This window comes from Cynocephalus volans, chromosome 12 (assembly GCF_027409185.1).
Source record: "Cynocephalus volans isolate mCynVol1 chromosome 12, mCynVol1.pri, whole genome shotgun sequence".
Taxonomy (NCBI): Eukaryota; Metazoa; Chordata; class Mammalia; order Dermoptera; family Cynocephalidae; genus Cynocephalus; species Cynocephalus volans.
The window spans coordinates 109,092,218-109,105,928 of NC_084471.1; positions in this window are offsets into that span (position 1 = coordinate 109,092,218).

The window sequence follows — 13,711 nt, forward strand, 5'->3', positions numbered from 1 at the left end:
GGCTCTATCCTGTTTAAACTGGTTTAAACCGGTTCAATCCGGTTTTATCCAGTTTAAACCAGTTCAATCCGGTTTTATCTGGTTTAAACCAGGTCAATACGGTTCTATCCGGTTGAAACCGGTTTAAACGGGTTCAATCCGCTTTTATCCGGTTTAAACCGGTTCCATCCAGTTTAGTCCTGATTAAACCGGTTCTTTCCGGTTTAAACCGGTTCAAACCGGTTCAATCCGGGTTTATGCGGTTTAAACCGGTTCAATCCGGTTCTATCCGATTTAAACCGGTTCAACCAGTTCAATCCGGTTTTCTCCGGAATAAACCGGTTCAATCCGGTTCTATCCGATTTAAACCGGTTTAAACCGGTTCAATCCGGTTTTCTCCGGTTTAAACCGGTTTAAACCGGTTCAATCCGGTTTTCTCCGGTTTAAACCGGTTTAAACCGGTTCAATCCGGTTTTCTCCGGTTTAAACCGGTTTAAACCGGTTCAATCCGGTTTTCTCCAGTTTAAACTGGTTTAAACCGGTTCAATTCGGTTTTATCCGGTTTAAACCGGTTTAAACCTGTTCAATCTAGTTTTATCCGTTTTAAACTGGTTCTATCCGGTTCTATCCAGTTTAAATCAGTTCAAACCGGATCTATCCGGTTTTATCCGGTTTAAACCGGTTCAATCCGTTTCTATCCGGTTGAAACCGGTTTAAACTGGTTCAATCCGGTTTTATCCGGTTTAAACCGGTTCTATCCGGTTCTATCCGGTTTATACCCGTTTAAACCAGTTCTATTCGGTTCTATTCGGTTTAAACTGGTTTAAAGCAGTTCAATCCGGTTCTATCCGGTTTAAACCGGTTTAAACCTGTTCAATCTAGTTTTATCCGTTTTAAACTGGTTCTATCCGGTTCTATCCAGTTTAAATCAGTTCAAACCGGTTCTATCCGGTTTTATCCGGTTTAAACCGGTTCAATCCGTTTCTATCCGGTTTAAACCGGTTTAAACTGGTTCAATCCGGTTTTATCCGGTTTAAACCGCTTCTATTCGGTTCAAACCGGTTTAAACCGGTTTAAACCGGTTCAATCTGGTTTTATCCGGTTTAAACCGGTTCTATCCGGTTCTATCCGGTTTAAACCGGTTTAAACCAGTTCTATTCGGTTCTATTCGGTTTAAACTGGTTTAAAGCGGTTCAATCCGGTTCTATCCGGTTTAAACCGGTTTAAACCTGTTCAATCTAGTTTTATCCGTTTTAAACTGGTTCTATCCGGTTCTATCCAGTTTAAACCAGTTTAAACCGGATCTATCCGGTTTTCTCCAGTTTAAACCGATTCAATCCATTTCTATCCGGTTTAAACCGGTTTAAACCAGTTCAATCCGGTTTTATCCGGTTTAAACCGGTTCTATCCGGTTCTATCCAGTTCAAACCGGTTTAAACCAGTTCTATCCGGTTCTATTCGGTTTAAACTGGTTTAAAGCGGTTCAATCCGGTTCTCTCCGGTTTAAACCGGTTTAAACCGGTTCAATCCGGTTTTATCCGGTTTAAACCGGTTCTATCCGGTTTAAACCGGTTTAAACCAGTTCATTCCGGATTTATCCGGTTTATACCAGTTTAAACCGGTTTAATGCATTTTTATCTGGTTTAAACCGGTTTAACCCGGTTTCAATCCAGTTTTATCCGGTTTAAACCGTTTCAATCTGGTTTCATCCGGTTTAAACCGGTTTAATCCGGTTCAATCCGGTTTTATCCAGTTTAATCAGGTTTAAACTGGTTCAATCCGGTTTTATCCAGTTTAAACTGGTTCTATCCGGTTCAATCCGGTTGAAACTGGTTTAACCGGTTCAATCCGGTTTTATCCGGTTTAAACCGGTTTAAACCAGTTCAATCCGGTTCTATCCGTTATAAACCAGTTCTATCTTGTTTTATCCGCTTTAAACGGGTTCAATCCGGTTTTATCCTGTTTAAACCAGTTCAATCCGTTTTTGTCCACTTTAAACCTGTTTAAACCGGTTCAATATGGTTTTATCCGGTTTAAACCGGTTCAATCCGGTTTTATCCAGTTTAAACACGTTCAATCCGGTTCTATACGGTTCAAACCGGTTTAAACCAGTTCAATCCGGTTTTATCCAGTTTAAACTGGTTTAAACCGGTTCAATCTGGTTTTATCCGGTTTAATCCGGTTTAATCCGTTTTAAACCGTTTCAGTCCCTTTCTATCTGCTTTAAACTAGTTCTATCCTGTTTTATCCGGTTTAAACCAGTTTAAACAGGATGGATCCGGTTTTATCCGGTTTAAACCGGTTCAATGCGGTTTTATCCTGTTTAAACCATTTTAAACTGGTTCAATTCGGTTTTATCCTGTTTAAACCAGTTCAATCCGGTTTTATCCACCTTCAACTGGTTTAAACTGGTTCAATCCGGTTCTATCCGTTTTAAACCAGTTTAAACCGGTTCAATCCGGTTTAAACTTATTCAATCCGGTTTTATCCGGTTTAAACTGGTTTAATCCGGTTCAATCTGCTTTTTTCCGGTTTAAATCCGTTCTATCCTGTTTTATCCGGTTTAAACCGGTTCAATCCGGTTTCATCCGGTTAAACACGTTCAATCCGGTTCTATACGGTTCACACCGGTTTAAACCGGTTCAATCTGGTTTTATCCAGTTTAAACCGGTTCAATCGGTTTTATCCAGTTTAAACCAGTTCATTCCGGTTTTATCCACTTTTAAACGGTTTACACCGGTTCAATCCGATTTTATCCTGTTTAAACCGGTTTAAACCGGTTCAATCCAGTTCTATCCGGTTTATACCAGTTCTATCTTGTTTTATCCGGTTTAAACCAGTTCAATCCGATTCTATCCGGTTTAAACCGGTTTAAACCGGTTCAATCCGGTTTTATCCGGTTAAAACCGGTTTAAACCGGTTCAGTCCGGTTCTATCCGGTCTAAAGCGGTTCAATCTGCTTTTATCTGGTTTAAACCGTTTTAAACTGGTTCAATCCGGTTTTATATGGATTAAACCAGTTTAAACTGGTTCAATCTGATTTTATCCTGTTTAAACCAGTTTAAACCGGTTCAATCCGGTTTTATCCGGTTTAACCCGTTTTATACCGTTTCAATCCGTTTCTATCCGGTTTAAACCGGTTTAAACCGGTTCAATCCGTTTTTATCCGGTTTAAACTGGTTCAATCCGCTTTTATCTGGTTTAAACCCGTTTAAACCGGCTCAATCCTCTTTTATCCGGTTTAAACCGATCTATCCGGTTTAAAGCGGTTCAAACCAGATCAATCCGGGTTTATGCGGTTTAAACCGGTTCAATCCGGTTCTATCCGATTTAAACCGGTTCAACCAGTTCAATCCGTTTTTCTCCGGTTTCAACCGGTTCAATTCGGTTTTATCCGGATTAAACCGGTTTAAACCTGTTCAATCTAGTTTTATCCGTTTTAAACTGGTTCTACCCGGTTCTATCCCGTTTAAACCAGTTTAAACCGGTTCTATCCGGTTTTATCCGGTTTAAACCGGTTCAATCCGTTTCTATCCGGTTTAAACCCGTTTAAACCGGTTCTATCCGGTTCTATCCAGATTAAACCGGTTTAAACCATTTCTATCCGGTTCTATTCGGTTTAAACTGGTTTAAAGCGTTTCAATCCGGTCCTATCTGGTTTAAACCGGTTTAAACCGGTTCAATCCGATTTTATCCGGCTTAAACCGGTTCTATCCGGTTCTATCCGGTTTAAACCAGTTTAAACCAGTTCATTCCGGATTTATCCGGTTTATACCAGTTTAAACCGGTTCAATGCAGTTTTATCAGGTTTAAACCGGTTTAAGCCGGTTCAATCCCGTTTTATCCGGTTTAAACCATTTCAATCTGGTTTCATCCGGTTTAAACTGGTTTAATCCTGTTCAATCCGGTTTTATCCAGTTTAATCAGGTTTAAACCGGTTCAATCCGGTTTTATCCAGTTTAAACTGTTTCTATCCGGTTCAATCCGGTTGAAACTGGTTTAACCGGTTCAATCTGGTTTTATCCGGTTTAAACCAGTTCTATCCGGTTCTATCCGGTTTAAACCAGTTTAAACCAGTTCTATCCGGTTCTATTCGGTTTAAACTGGTTTAAAGCGGTTCAATCCGGTTCTATCTGGTTTAAAACTTTTCTATCCGGTTCTCTCCGCTTTAAACCGGTTTAAACCAGTTCATTCCGGATTTATCCGGTTTATACCGGTTTAAACCGGTTCAATGCAGTTTTATCTGGTTTAAACCGGTTTAAGCCAGTTCAATCCGGTTTTATCCGGTTTAAACCGTTTCAATCTGGTTTCATCTGGTTTAAACCGGTTTAATCCGGTTCAATCCGGTTTTATCCGTTTTAAACAGGTTTAAACCGGTTCAATCCGGTTTTATCCAGTTTAAACCGGTTCTATCCGGTTCAATCCGGTTGAAACCGGTTTGAACCTTTTAAATCTGCTTTTATCCGGTTGAAACCGGTTCAATCCGGTTTTATCCGGTTTAAACCAGTTTAAACCGGTTCAATCCAATTTTATCCGGTTTAAACCGGTTTAAACTGACTCAAACCGGTTTTATCAGCTTTAAACCGGTTCAAACCGGATCACTCCGGTTTTATCTGGTTTAAACCGGTTCAATCCGGTTTTATCCGGTTGAAACTGGTTTAACCGGTTCAATCCGGTTTTATCCAGTTTGAACCGGTTCTATCCAGTTCTATCCAGTTTAAACTGGTTTAAAAGGGTTCAATCCAGTTTTATCTGGTTTAAACCGGTTCAATCCGGTTTCATCCGGTTTAAAACGGTTTGAACCGGTTCTATCCTGTTTAAACTGGTTTTAACCGGTTCTATCCGGTTTTGTCCGGTTTAAACTGGTTTAAACCGGTTCAATCCCGTTTTATCCTGTTTAAACCGGTTTAAACTGGTTCAATCCGGTTTTATCCCGTTTAAACCGGATTAAACCGGTTAAATCCGGTATCATCCGGTTTAAACCGGTTTAAACCAGTTCAATCCGGTTTTATCTGGTGTAAACTGGTTCAATCCGGTTTTATCCTGTTGAAACTGGTTTAACCGGTTCAATCCGGTTTTATCCAGTTTGAAACCGTTCTATCCGGCTCTATCCTGTTTAAACTGGTTTAAACCGGTTCAATCCGGTTTTATCCAGTTTAAACCAGTTCAATCCGGTTTTATCTGGTTTAAACCAGGTCAATACGGTTCTATCCGGTTGAAACCGGTTTAAACCGGTTCAATCCGCTTTTATCCGGTTTAAACCGGTTCCATCCAGTTTAGTCCTGATTAAACCGGTTCTTTCCGGTTTAAACCGGTTCAAACCGGTTCAATCCGGGTTTATGCGGTTTAAACCGGTTCAATCCGGTTCTACCCGATTTAAACCGGTTCAACCAGTTCAATCCGGTTTTCTCCAGAATAAACCGGTTCAATCCGGTTTTCTCCGGTTTAAACCGGTTTAAACCGGTTCAATCCGGTTTTCTCCGGTTTAAACCGGTTTAAACCGGTTCAATCCGGTTTTCTCCGGTTTAAACCGGTTTAAACCGGTTCAATCCGGTTTTCTCCGGTTTAAACTGGTTTAAACCGGTTCAATTCGGTTTTATCCGGTTTAAACCGGTTTAAACCTGTTCAATCTAGTTTTATCCGTTTTAAACTGGTTCTATCCGGTTCTATCCAGTTTAAATCAGTTCAAACCGGTTCTATCCGGTTTTATCCGGTTTAAACCGGTTCAATCCATTTCTATCCGGTTTAAACCGGTTTAAACTGGTTCAATCCGGTTTTATCCGGTTTAAACCGGTTCTATCCAGTTCTATCCGGTTTAAACCCGTTTAAACCAGTTCTATTCGGTTCTATTCGGTTTAAACTGGTTTAAAGCGGTTCAATCCGGTTCTATCCGGTTTAAACCGGTTTAAACCTGTTCAATCTTGTTTTATCCGTTTTAAACTGGTTCTATCCGGTTCTATCCAGTTTAAATCAGTTCAAACCGGTTCTATCCGGTTTTATCCGGTTTAAACCGGTTCAATCCGTTTCTATCCGGTTTAAACCGGTTTAAACCGGTTCAATCCGGTTTTATCCGGTTTAAACCGGTTCTATCCGGTTCTATCCAGTTCAAACCGGTTTAAACCAGTTCTATCCGGTTCTATTCGGTTTAAACTGGTTTAAAGCGTTTCAATCCGGTTCTATCCGGTTTAAACCGGTTTAAACCGGTTCAATCCGGTTTTATCCGGCTTAAACCTGTTCTATCCGGTTTAAACCAGTTTAAACCAGTTCATTCCGGATTTATCCGGTTTATACCAGTTTAAACCGGTTCAATGCAGTTTTATCAGGTTTAAACCGGTTTAAGCCGGTTCAATCCCGTTTTATCCGGTTTAAACCATTTCAATCTGGTTTCATCCAGTTTAAACCGGTTTAATCCAGTTCAATCCGGTTTCATCCAGTTTAAACTGTTTCTATCCGGTTCAATCCAGTTGAAACTGGTTTAACCGGTTCAATCCGGTTTTATCCGGTTTAAACCAGTTCTATCCGGTTCTATCCGGTTTAAACCAGTTTAAACCAGTTCTATCCGCTTCTATTCGGTTTAAACTGGTTTAAAGCGGTTCAATCCGGTTCTATCCGGTTTAAACCTTTTCTATCCGGTTCTCTCCGCTTTAAACCGGTTTAAACCAGTTCATTCCGGATTTATCCGGTTTATACCAGTTTAAACCGGTTCAATGCAGTTTTATCTGGTTTAAACCGGTTTAAGCCGGTTCAATCCGGTTTTATCCGGTTTAAACCGTTTCAATCTGGTTTCATCCGGTTTAAACCGGTTTAATCTGGTTCAATCCGGTTTTATCCGTTTTAAACAGGTTTAAACCGGTTCAATCCGGTTTTATCCAGTTTAAACCGGTTCTATCCGCTTCAATCCGGTTGAAACCGGTTTGATCCTTTTAAATCTGCTTTTATCCGGTTGAAACCGGTTTAAACTGACTCAATCCGGTTTTATCAGGTTTAAACCGGTTCAAACCGGATCACTCCGGTTTTATCTGGTTTAAACCGGTTCAATCCGGTTTTATCCGGTTGAAACTGGTTTAACCGGTTCAATCCGGTTTTATCCAGTTTGAACCGGTTCTATCCAGTTCTATCCAGTTTAAACTGGTTTAAAAGGGTTCAATCCAGTTTTATCTGGTTTAAACCAGTTCAATCCGGTTTCATCCGGTTTAAAACGGTTTGAACCGGTTCTATCCTGTTTAAACTGGTTTTAACCGGTTCTATCCGGTTTTGTCCGGTTTAAACTGGTTCAATCCGGTTCTATCCGGTTTAAACTGGTTTAAACCGGTTCAATCCCGTTTTATCCTGTTTAAACCGGTTTAAACCGGTTCAATCCGGTTTTATCCCGTTTAAACCGGATGAAACCGGTTAAATCCGGTTTCATCCGGTTTAAACCGGTTTAAACCAGTTCAATCCGGTTTTATCTGGTGTAAACTGGTTCAATCCGGTTTTATCCTGTTGAAACTGTTTTAACCGGTTCAATCCGGTTTTATCCAGTTTGAACCCGTTCTATCCGGCTCTAGCCTGTTTAAACTGGTTTAAACCGGTTCAATCCGGTTTTATCCAGTTTAAACCAGTTCAATCCGGTTTTATCTGGTTTAAACCAGTTCAATACGGTTCTATCCGGTTGAAACCGGTTTAAACCGGTTCAATCCGCTTTTATCCGGTTTAAACCGGTTCCATCCAGTTTAATACTGATTAAACCGGTTCTTTCCGGTTTAAACCGGTTCAAACCGGTTCAATCGGGGTTTATGCGGTTTAAACCGGTTCAATCCGGTTCTATCTGATTTAAACCGGTTCAACCAGTTCAATCCGGTTTTCTCCGGAATAAACCGGTTCAATCCGGTTCTATCCGATTTAAACCGGTTTAAACCGGTTCAATCCGGTTTTATCCAGTTTAAACTGGTTCTATCCGGTTCAATCCGGTTGAAACTGGTTTAACCGGTTCAATCCGGTTTTATCCGGTTTAAACCGTTTCAATCTGGTTTCATCCGGTTTAAACCGGTTTAATCCGGTTCAATCCGGTTTTATCCAGTTTAATCAGGTTTAAACCGGTTCAATCCGGTTTTATCCAGTTTAAACTGGTTCTATCCGGTTCAATCCGGTTGAAACTGGTTTAACCGGTTCAATCCGGTTTTATCCGGTTTAAACCTTTTCTATCCGGTTCTATCCGGTTTAAACCGGTTTAAACCAGTTCATTCCGGATTTATCCGGTTTATACCTGTTTAATCCGGTTCAATGCAGTTTTATCTGGTTTAAACCGGTTTAAGCCGGTTCTATCCGGATTAAACTTATTCAATCCGGTTTAATCCGGTTTAAACTGGTTTAATCCGGTTCAATCTGCTTTTTTCCGGTTTAAATCCGTTCTATCCTGTTTTATCTGGTTTAAACCGGTTTCAACCGCTTCAATCTGGTTCAACCCGGTTCTATCCGGTTTTATCTGGTTTAAACCAGTTTAAACCGGATCAATCCGGTTTTATCCAGTTTAAACCGGTTCAGTCCGGTTTTATCCGGTTTAGACAGGTTCAATCCGGTTTTTCTGGTTTAAACCAGTTCAACCCAGTTCTATCCAGTTTAAACGGTTTCCATCCGGTTTTATCCGGTTTAAACCGGTTCAATCCGGTTTCATCCGGTTAAACACGTTCAATCCGGTTCTATACGGTTCACACCGGTTTAAACCGGTTCAATCCGGTTTTATCCAGTTTAAAACCGGTTCAATCGGTTTTATCCAGTTTAAACCAGTTCAATCCGGTTTTATCCACTTTTAAACGGTTTACACCGGTTCAATCCGGTTCTATCCGGTTTAAACCGGTTCTATCCGGTTTCATCCGGTTTCAACCGGTTCAATCCGGTTTTATCCAGTTTCAACCGGTTCTATCCGGTTTTATCTGGTTTAAACCAGTTGGAACCGGTTCAATCCGGTTCTATCCGGTTTATACCGGTTCAATCCTCTTCTATCCAGTGTAAACCGGTTCTTTCCAGTTTAATCTGGTTTAAACTGGTTCAATCCGATTTTATCCAGTTTAAACCGGTTCTATCCGGTTTCATCTGGCTTAAACCGGTTTATACTGGTTCAGTCTGGTTCTATCAGTTTTTATCCGGTTTAAACCAGTTCAATCCGGTTTTATCCTATTTAAACCAGTTTAAACCGGATCAATCCGGTTTTATCAGGTTTTAACTGGTTCAGTCCGGTTTTATCCATGTTAAACAGGTTCAATCCGGTTTTTCTGGTTTAAACTGGTTCAATCCGGTTCTATCCGGTTTAAACACGTTCAATCCGGTTCTATACGGTTCAAACTGGTTTAAACCGGTTCAATCCGGTTTTATCCGGTTTAAACCGGTTCAATCCGGTTTAAACCGGTTCAAACCCTTTCTATCCGCTTTAAAGCAGTTCGATCCTGTTTTATCCGTTTTAAACCGGTTTAAACCGGATCGATACGGTTTTATCCGGTTTAAAACCGGTTCAATGCGGTTTTATCCTGTTTAAACCTTTTAAACCGGTTCAATCCGGTTTTATCCTGTTTAAAACAGTTCAATCCGTTTTTATGTAGTTTAAAGCGGTTTAAACCGGTTCAATCCAGTTCTATCCGTTTTAAACCGGTTTAAACCAGTTCAATCCGGTTTAAACTTATTCAATCCAGTTTAATCCTGTTTAAACCGGTTTAATCCGGTTAAATCTGCTTTTTTCCGTTTTAAACACGTTCTATCCGGTTTTATCTGGTTTAAACCGGTTTAAACCGCTTCAATCTGGTTCAACCCGGTTCTATCCGGTTTTATCCGGTTTAAACCAGTTTAAACCGGATCAATCCGGTTTAAACCGGTTCAGTCCTGTTTTATCCGGTTTAAACAGGTCCAATCCGGTTTTTCTGGTTTAAACCGGTTCAATCCAGTTCTATCCAGTTTAAAAGGTTTCCATCCGGTTTTATCCGGTTTAAACTGGTTCAATCCAGTTTTATCCGGTTTAATCACGTTCAATCCGGTTCTATACGGTTCACACCAGTTTAAACCGGTTCAATCCGGTTTTATCTGGTTTAAACCGGTTCAATCTGGTTTTATCTGGTTTAAACCGGTTTAAAACGGTTCAATCCCTTTCTATCTGCTTTAAACCAGTTCTATCCAGTTTCATCTGGTTTAAACCGGTTTAAACCGGTTCAATCCGGTCCTATCCCTTTTTATCCTGTTTAAACCGGTTCAATCCGGTTTTATCTAGTTTAAACCGGTTTAAACCGGTTCAATCCGTTTTTATCCGGTTTAAACCGGTTTAAACTGGTTCAATCTGGTTTTATCCGGTTTAAACCGGTTTAAAACGGTTCAATCCCTTTCTATCTGCTTTAAACCAGTTCTATCCAGTTTCATCTGGTTTAAACCGGTTTAAACCGGTTCAATCCGGTCCTATCCGTTTTTATCCTGTTTAAACCGGTTCAATCCGGTTTTATCTAGTTTAAACCGGTTTAAACCGGTTCAATCCGTTTTTATCCGGTTTAAACCGGTTTAAACTGGTTCAATCTGGTTTTATCAAGTTTAAACCGGTTCAATCCGGTTTTAACCGATTTAAACCATTTTAAATCGGTTCAATCCGATTTTATCCTGTTTAAACCGGTTTAAACCGGTTCAATCCAGTTCTATCCGGTTTATACCAGTTCTATCTTGTTTTATCCGGTTTAAACCAGTTCAATCCGATTCTATCCTGTTTAAACCGGTTTAAACCGGTTCAATCCGGTTTTATCCAGTTAAAACCGGTTTAAACCGGTTCAGTCCGGTTCTATCCGGTCTAAAGCGGTTCAATCTGCTTTTATCTGGTTTAAACCGGTTTAAACTGGTTCAATCCGGTTTTATACGGATTAAACCAGTTTAAACTGGTTCAACCTGATTTTATCCTGTTTAAAGCAGTTTAAACCGGTTCAATCCGGTTTTATCCGGTTTAAAACAGTTCAATCCGGTTTTATCCGGTTTAACCCGTTTTATACCGTTTCAATCCGTTTCTATCCGGTTTAAACCGGATTAAACCGGTTCAATCCGTTTTTATCCGGTTTAAACTGGTTCAATCCGCTTTTATCTGGTTTAAACCCGTTTAAACCGGTTCAATCCTCTTTTATCCGGTTTAAACCGATCTATCCGGTTTAAACCGGTTCAAACCGGATCAATCCGGGTTTATGCGGTTTAAACCGGTTCAATCCGGTTCTATCCGATTTAAAGCGGTTCAACCAGTTCAATCCGTTCTTCTCCGGTTTCAACCGGTTCAATTCGGTTTTATCCGGATTAAACCGGTTTAAACCTGTTCAATCTAGTTTTATCCGTTTTAAACTGGTTCTACCCGGTTCTATCCCGTTTAAACCAGTTTAAACCGGTTCTCTCCGGTTTTATCCGGTTTAAACCGGTTCAATCCGTTTCTATCCGGTTTAAACCGGTTTAAACCGGTTCTATCCGGTTCTATCCAGATTAAACCGGTTTAAACCATTTCTATCCGGTTCTATTCGGTTTAAACTGGTTTAAACCGGTTCAATCCGGTTCTATCCAGTTTAAACCGGTTTAAACCGGTTCAATCCGATTTTATCCGGCTTAAACCGGTTCTATCCGGTTCTATCCGGTTTAAACCAGTTTACACCAGTTCATTCCGGATTTATCCGGTTTATACCAGTTTAAACCGGTTCAATGCAGTTTTATCAGGTTTAAACCGGTGTAAGCCGGTTCAATCCGGTTTTATCCGGTTTAAACCGTTTCAATCTGGTTTCATCCGGTTTAAACCGGTTTAATCCGGTTCAATCCGGTTTTATCCAGTTTAATCAGGTTTAAACCGGTTCAATCCGGTTTTATCCAGTTTAAACTGTTTCTATCCGGTTCAATCCGGTTGAAACTGGTTTAACCGGTTCAATCCGGTTTTATCCGGTTTAAACCAGTTTAAACTGGTTCAATCCAGTTTTATCTGGTTTAAACCGGTTTAAACTGACTCAATCCGGTTTTATCAGGTTTAAACCGGTTCAAACCGGTTCACTCCGGTTTTATCCGGTTTAAACCGGTTCAATCCGGTTTTATCCGGTTGAAACTGGTTTAACAGGTTCAATCCGGTTTTATCCGGTTTGAACCGGTTCTATCCAGTTCTATCCAGTTTAAACTGGTTTAAAAGGGTTCAATCCAGTTTTATCTGGTTTAAACCGGTTCAATCCGGTTTCATCCGGTTTCAACCGGTTCAATCCGGTTTTATCCAGTTTCAACCGGTTCTATCCGGTTTTATCTGGTTTAAACCGGTTGGAACCGGTTCAATCCGGTTCTATCCGTTTTATACCGGTTCAATCCTCTTCTATCCAGTGTAAACCGGTTCTTTCCAGTTTCATCTGGTTTAAACTGGTTCAATCCGATTTTATCCAGTTTAAACCGGTTCTATCCGGTTTCATCTGGCTTAAACCGGTTTATACTGGTTCAGTCTGGTTCTATCAGTTTTTATCTGGTTTAAACCAGTTCAATCCGGTTTTATCCTATTTAAACCAGTTTAAACTGGATCAATCCGGTTTTATCCGGTTTTAACTGGTTCAGTCCGGTTTTATCCAGTTTAAACAGGTTCAATCCGGTTTTTCTGGTTTAAACCGGTTCAATCCGGTTCTATCCGGTTTAAACACGTTCAATCCGGTTCTATACGGTTCAAACTGGTTTAAACCGGTTCAATCCGGTTTTATCCGGTTTAAACCGGTTCAATCCGGTTTAAACCGGTTCAAACCCTTTCTATCCGCTTTAAAGCATTTCGATCCTGTTTTATCCGTTTTAAACCGGTTTAAACCGGATCGATCCGGTTTTATCCGGTTTAAACCGGTTCAATGTGGTTTTATCCTGTTTAAACCATTTTAAACCGGTTCAATCCGGTTTTATCGTGTTTAGACCAGTTTAATCCGGTTAAATCTGCTTTTTTCCGTTTTAAACACGTTCTATCCGGTTTTATCTGGTTTAAACCGGTTTAAACCGCTTCAATCTGGTTCAACCCCGTTCTATCCGGTTTTATCCAGTTTATACCAGTTCAATCCGGTTTTATCCACTTGAAACCTGTTTAAACCGGTTCAGTACGGTTCTGTCCTGTTTAAACCGGTTCAATCCGCTTTTATCTGGTTTAAACCCGTTTAAACCGGTTCAATCCGGTTTTAACAAGTTTAAACCAGATCAGTCCGGTTTTATCCGGTTTAATCAGGTTTAAACCGGTTCAACCCGGTTTTATCCGGTTTAAACCGGTTTAAACCAGTTCAATCCGGTTCTATCCGTTATAAACCAGTTCTATCTTGTTTTATCCGCTTTAAACCGGTTCAATCCGGTTTTATCCTGTTTAAACCAGTTCAATCCGGTTTTGTCCACTTTAAACCTATTTAAACCGGTTCAATATGGTTTTATCCGGTTTAAACCGGTTCAATCCGGTTTTATCCAGTTTAAACACGTTCAATCCGGTTCTATACGGTTCAAACCGGTTTAAACCAGTTCAATCCGGTTTTATCCAGTTTAAACAGGTTTAAACCGTTTCAATCTGGTTTTATACGGTTTAATCCGGTTTAATCCGGTTTAAACCGTTTCAGTCCCTTTCTATCCGCTTTAAACTAGTTCTATCCTGTTTTATCCGGTTTAAACCAGTTTAAACAGGATGGATCCGGTTTTATCCGGTTTAAACCGGTTCAATGCGGTTTTATCCTGTTTAAACCATTTTAAACTGGTTCAATTCGGTTTTATCCTGTTT